This window comes from Lactuca virosa, chromosome 5 (assembly GCF_052849685.1).
Source record: "Lactuca virosa cultivar CGN04683 chromosome 5, Lactuca_virosa_CGN04683_v6, whole genome shotgun sequence".
NCBI classification, from domain to species: domain Eukaryota; kingdom Viridiplantae; phylum Streptophyta; class Magnoliopsida; order Asterales; family Asteraceae; genus Lactuca; species Lactuca virosa.
Window position 1 is genome coordinate 168,372,646 of NC_136430.1, and position 7,275 is coordinate 168,379,920.

Here is a 7,275-nt window from a genome sequence, read left to right on the forward strand (position 1 = left end):
TTGAAACAAAAAAGCATTAGTAAATTAATAGATATAAAATTTATTGTTTTATAAAACAAATAAATAAAAGTAAAAACAAATTACCTGGATCAAAGTCGGCATCGTTCGACATACAAGATTTATATGCAAGCTCCACTCCAAATCTATCAACTTTTTCCTTATACTTTGGCAATTCAATAGTCACGACTTGTCTTTGCATCTCCAAATCTTCAAAAAGTAATGTATCAAAAAATTCAAGAACCGCATCCATTATGTCGTGATCATGGTGGAGTTGTGAATCCTTATAATGATAATAAGGATTCAAAAGATAAGCAGCCAGATGTAATTTTGAATCTAGCTTACCTTTCATCTTGTTGGTTATGATATCTATAATAGGCTTGTAAGCTTTCTCTTGATTACCCAAAGCTTTCATAATTTCTTCTTTTCCTAATTTAATCTTCCCGTAAACAAAATCCATTGAGGACTTCTAATCTGCATCAACCATTTGAAGGACTTTCACCAAAGGGGAAAACATTTTTTAAGATTGTGTCACACGAGCCCAAAATTGGAGACTTGTCACCATTCCATATGAGGCTCTCCCTTTAGGCGTACCGAAAAATTTGCATTCCTCCCATTCGGTGCTAGAGAACATATGTTTTAGTTGCTCCTTCTTTTCAGATAAGCTTTGTAATGTTAGAAAGGCGGAAGCAAATCTCACGACTCCCGGTCGAATAATTTCCCTTTTCTTGGTGTAGTTTCTCATCATAGCCAAGGTTTTGTGGTGAGCATAAATGAAAATGGTTAGTTTCTTTGCTTGATCTAGGACTTTCTTAAACCTTGGAAGTCTACCAATACCTTCAAGAAATAAACATGATTAAATAACAAATTAATGAATTATAGTATAAAATAAAACATGTTAAAACTAAAATACTAAACAATATAATAAACAAAATATAAATACCTTTGAGCATAAGGTTAATGGTGTGTGTTGCACATGATTACCAAAAAATAGTTGGTCGTTTCTCTTTTAGTAACTTCGCCGCTCTCATGTTATTCGTGGCATTATCGGTCACAACTTGAACAACATGCTCGGGACCAACTTGTTGAATGCAATATTCCACATAATCATATATGTGTTGGCTTGTATGTGCTTCACTTGAACTTTCTTTGGATGATAAAAACACGGTACCCATTTTTAAATTTACACATAATTTCATAATGCTCTTTCTCTTCCTATCGGACCAAGAATCTGTCATGATCGAGCATCCAATCTCTTTCCATTCTTCTTCATTTCTTTTCAACAAAATCTTCGTTCTTTCAACCTCAAGCTTTAGAAGTGGGTCGCTCAAAGAATATCTAGTAGGAGGTGGAAGCCCAGTTCCAAATTGGCCAACAACCTCCAATATCATTTTGAAGCTATCATCTTCCAATGCATGAAACCGAATCGAAGTTTTATATGCCCACCTACTAATGAATTTATGATACGCTAATATTCTATCTTTTCGAACAATATTGTTAAGATCAAAAATTTTTCCCTTTCCCTTCTTCAAATCTTCTTCGGGGTTTATTTTGTTTGCAAAGTCATCCATGGGGCCTATAACATTTGGTGCTTTAGACCCCAAAAAAATCTTCTATTTCATCCACATCAACACTGTCATGTAATTCTTGCATCACCTCTAATCTTATGGACTCATCATGTGTGCGTTTAGCTATCTTTTTTAACTTCCCTTTGTTAAGATAATTTCGAATTCTCAATTGATCGACTTTTGTAGAGTCTGTACATGAAGAAACATTTCCCGTCACATGAGCAATATGTTGTTTAAATTTAGAAATCCCCCCGCTAACGACTTTTCCACACAAGTTACATTTTAATTTATCCAACTTATTTTTATCCGGGCAAAATCCATATTCCTAACCAATATCATCCGAATTCCGTTTATGAGCAGCGATGGGGGTAGATTCCACCGATGGTGAAGTAGAATTTTTAGATGTCATTGGTTAATCCACAACTGTTATATATAGAAAAATAACATCAGATTTCAATTTTTAATTTTTAAACAGTGATGGTGAAGTAGAATATGCTTCCTGTTCAAAATACCAATCATCATGAACAATCATGTTCACAGTTCAAAATATAATTGAAGTAAATGTGAAACATTTGTTAATTGAATTCCTATCTTTATTTTTAAGATATATAAAAATGGGACGTTATATCTTACTGCACAAACCACTACTTGCATTTCATTATTTTTTTGAAAACAAGTTATACATAATTCTTCTTTTCATATCCTCGAAGGGACAGTAATCTAAAACAGTCACATATATACCATATACAAAAATTAGTTAAATGCTTCATGGAGTTAGTTTTTTTTTTTTTTTTTTTTTTGAAGCTAATTGTAACATATAAACTTTATTATTTTCAATACTAAGTAAGCTACTTCTTTGACATTATAAACTTTATTTTTTTTCATGGTGGGCCTAACCAGGAAGGCAGTAGTAACCAATGATTGCAGGAAGTAGTTGATCCAGAAAACTTTTTTCATTAAATTAAAGCAGATATTTGGACACGTTAACGAGGTGGTGTAAAACATACAGACTATGTAGATAATACATCGTAAAGAAAATTTCTTTGGCTTATGAGTTGCGTCGTCGTAAGCATCACAGAGCAAAACGCACAGTGTAATAGGGTACGTACCTGAGTTGCGTCGCTGTCCTCGACGTTAGTTGGTGTCGTCGGCGATGCCAGCGTCGGAATGAGTCGCCAATGAAGCAACGATAAAATTGAGCCCTCGTCAAAGCTGTGTACAGAGAAACAATAAGCGAATGAATGAAATATTAGGGCTACGATTTGATTTTGGAGCTTTTTTCTAATTTTGACCGGCTACGATTTGATTTTAGAGCTTTTTTCTAATTTTGACCGGCCATGGACTTTTTTTTTAATTCGTTGACAATTGTTGACCGATTAGGCCGATTAGCCCGCCAAGAACCGGTGCTGACTAATATTGACCCAAAGCGATTAATGTGACCACCAAGCTGTAATCGCAATTGGCTCGAGGCCGCCAAGAGATTAGTCGGCCTCTAAGGCTGATTTCTGCAACACTTTATATATATATATATATATATATATATATATATATATATATATATATATATATATATATATATATACTCACACAAAAGATGATGTATCCTATACCAATCAGATGTTAAAACATGGATACACACATGTGAAAGTACAAATTAACTTCTCACACTAACATATAATATTTGTTTGGAGAATGATAGTCCACGTGATAATCTAAGTACCAAAGGAGCATAATATGCTTTTGTAACTACTTTGGTATCAAAACATTCACCCTACCTTCATCAGCACTCATTCGGTACGAGACAACTTCGGAATAATATAATCTTTGAAATAGTCACAACAAAATCAGTACTCTACATTCTCCTCCTTTCCGATGAGTCGCAGGATTTCCGAAGTCATTGACAAATATATTGTTGGGTTTTTTATTCTAAAATTAGTTTCAAAAACTCAAAATCTAGCAACGGAAGACTTTATAATTTTAGAATAACATAAACTAGTTTAAACTCACCCAAAATCTTCTTGCAAAGTTTGGAAGAAAAACATCAACCAAAGAATGAATAAGAAGATGACAACTTTTGTAGTCCTTTGAATCCCCAAGGGAGGGCTTGAATATTGATGTAGAATGTGAAGTATAACTCTTCCGTAGACGAAACACTAATAAAAACTCAACTTGATGAAGATCATAGTCAAAACTCTTAAACTTTAAGTTCATATCCAAATATGACTTAAAGAGAGAAAAATACGAGCAAGTATTCTAACCCCTTTTTACTAGAAAGAAGATGAAGTGTGAGAGCATGCTACTTACGGTTTCAATAGTATAGAATAGAAGCCTCATGTAAGCCTCTTTACATGCATTATTTACCCAAAAATTCTTCACAATTAAGACCTAGCATGTTAGCATCACCAACGCTTAATCATGTTGTCCATGCTTGATTTTAAGATTTGTTTTCTTTTGATTAAACAAGTCAAAACATCATCACCTCTCCTCCCTATCTAGCTCTCGACTTTCAAGGAAGAAAAACAAGACCAAGTTTTTATAAAACTTACAAATCCTTTTATGAGTTATAAACTTTAACATTTTGCTAAAATCGAAAGTCTTTCTAGTCTTGAATAATGTACATGACTTAATAAATCGTACCTTATAATATATTATGTTACTTGTCATTTTTTTTTGAACCGGCAAACGAGAAATATATATATAAAGAAAAAAGCGAAGCACACCTAGCAAGGAGCTAGGAGTAAAAGTACAAAACAAGAGCACAAAAACTAAATGAAAGTTACAATGATTTGAACGGGAGGATATTCCAATCCGTCCAGTTTAGGCCTCTTTTACCACCTCTATGTTTAACCCAAAGAAATGTCGTTGATTTGACAATGTCCGCTACTTTCATAGCACATAACCATTTATTAGCAAATATTCGTTCGTTTCTTACTTTCCAGATACTCCATAAGGTCGCGTAACAAATGCTCAGCAGCTTTTTCTTCTTCTTGGGACAGGTTCCCCAATTGGAAGCATAATCGAGAACGTCGTGCACCGTTTGGAAGCTTATTAATGGAACATTACACCAATTGAAAATCCATTATGTGACAATTTTAGCAAAAACACATTGCACTAGGATGTGATCAGTTGTTTCTTCCATTCAGTTACATTGACAGCAGGTGGTGGTTGGCAAGTTTATGCCCCTACTCGATAGTGCTGTCGTTGTGGATATACGACCCCGTTTCGCCCTCCAGATAAAACACGAGACCTTTAGAGGTATCTCTTTGATCCAAATGAAGCTGTCAATAACTACATGTTCATTATCTTCCAGGATGTGGCGAAGAGCACTAACCTTGTATTTTCCATCCCCGGTAATTTCGCACCTCCATGAAATGTCGTTTCCTCCCTGATGCTTTTTGATAATATTGTCGTGTGGAATGCCCCTTTTTTCTAGTACACGTTTGATTCCTGCTATATTGTTCCATACCCCGGTCATTGACTTTATAGAGTAATAATCATCCTCTTTATTATGCAGTTTGTGAACCCCTGTAATGACTTTTGCCCATAATGTGGATGATTCCGACCTTAGGCGCCACAGCCATTTCACCAGGAGTGAGATGTTTATGGATTTTAAGGATCCAACTCCTAGTACCCCCTTATCTTTGTCCGCAATAACCTTCTCCCATGATATCCAATGTATCGTCTTTTTGTCCTCTGACCCGCCTGAGAGAAATCTCCTTCTGATTTTTTCCAATTTATCCAAAACGCCATTAGGTGCAGCAAATAGAGACATATAGTAGTTCGGTAAGTGACCTAGTACTGATTTGACTAGTGTCAGTCGTCCACCAAACGACAATGTCTTTGATTTCCAAGCTGAGAGTTTTTTTCTTGAATCTTTCAATTATGGGAGTCCAATGTTTTGTGAGCTTCATGTTGGCTCCCACGGGGACACCAAGATATGTGAAAGGTAACATCGCGGGTTCGCACCCAAGGAGGCGGGACCAACGGGTAACTTCTTGTATATCTGAACCAACTCCAAAGACTTTGGATTTGTTAAAATTGACTTTAAGTCCCGAAGCCGCTTGAAAGCAACGGAGGATTCATGATAAGTTTTTGATGTTATTTTTTGACCATTCCCCCACAAACAAAGCGTCATCAGCATATAGAAGATGTGAAATTAAAGGTCCTCCATATGGTAATTGCAGGCCTTGAAAGACCCCCGCTTCACATGCGGCCTCCATTGCCACACTAAGTCCTTCCATGGCAACGATAAAGAGGAAAGGGGAGAGGGGATCCCCCTGTCGGACACCTTTCGAGGTCTTGAATTCATCAGTTGGATTCCCGTTGATTAGAATTGATGCATGAGTCGATTGTAGACAACCCATAATCCATAAACGCCATTTTCACCAAAGCCCATTTGCGATAGATTGCTGTCCAAAAATTCCCAATTAATGGAATCAAATGCCTTGTCAAAGTCCACCTTGAAGAGTAGAATTTTCTCTTTTCTTGTTTTTGCCCAAGAGCACAACTCATTAACAACTAATGGTCCATCCAGTATACTTCTGCCCTCCACATATGCTGATTGCACTTCATTCATACGATGCCCCATTACTTTCTTGATACGTAAAGAAAGAATTTTGGCTATAATATTATAAATGCACAAACCACTACTTGCATTTCATTATTTTTTTGAAAACAAGTTATACATAATTCTTCTTTTCATATCCTCGAAGGAACAGTAATCTAAAACAGTCACATATATACCATATACAAAAATTAGTTAAATGCTTCATGGAGTTAGTTTTTTTTTTTTTTTTTTTTGAAGCTAATTGTAACATATAAACTTTATTATTTTCAATACTAAGTAAGCTACTTCTTTGACATTATAAACTTTATTTTTTTTTCATGGTGGGCCTAACCAGGAAGGCAGTAGTAACCAATGATTGCAGGAAGTAGTTGATCCAGAAAACTTTTTTCATTAAATTAAAGCAGATATTTGGACACGTTAACGAGGTGGTGTAAAACATACAGACTATGTAGATAATACATCGTAAAGAAAATTTCTTTGGCTTATGAATTGCGTCGTCGTAAGCATCACAGAGCAAAACGCACAGTGTAATAGGGTACGTACCTGAGTTGCGTCGCTGTCCTCGACGTTAGTTGGTGTCGTCGGCGATGCCAGCGTCGGAATGAGTCGCCAATGAAGCAACGATAAAATTGAGCCCTCGTCAAAGCTGTGTACAGAGAAACAATAAGCGAATGAATGAAATATTAGGGCTACGATTTGATTTTGGCGCTTTTTTCTAATTTTGACCGGCTACGATTTGATTTTAGAGCTTTTTTCTAATTTTGACCGGCCATGGACTTTTTTTTTAATTCGTTGACAATTGTTGACCGATTAGGCCGATTAGCCCGCCAAGAACCGGTGCTGACTAATATTGACCCAAAGCGATTAATGTGACCACCAAGCTGTAATCGCAATTGGCTCGAGGCCGCCAAGAGATTAGTCGGCCTCTAAGGCTGATTTCTGCAACACTTTTATATATATATATATATATATATATATATATATATATATATATATATATATATATATATATATATATACTCACACAAAAGATGATGTATCCTATACCAATCAGATGTTAAAACATGGATACACACATGTGAAAGTACAAATTAACTTCTCACACTAACATATAATATTTGTTTGGAGAATGATAGTCCACGT

General features: G+C 35.6%; 1 pseudogene; it reads right to left on the reverse strand.

Annotated features, from left to right (window-relative positions):
• Positions 1 to 517: 517 nt before the first annotated feature.
• On the reverse strand, positions 518 to 1,568 carry LOC145112002 (uncharacterized; annotated as a pseudogene).
• Positions 1,569 to 7,275: the final 5,707 nt, after the last annotated feature.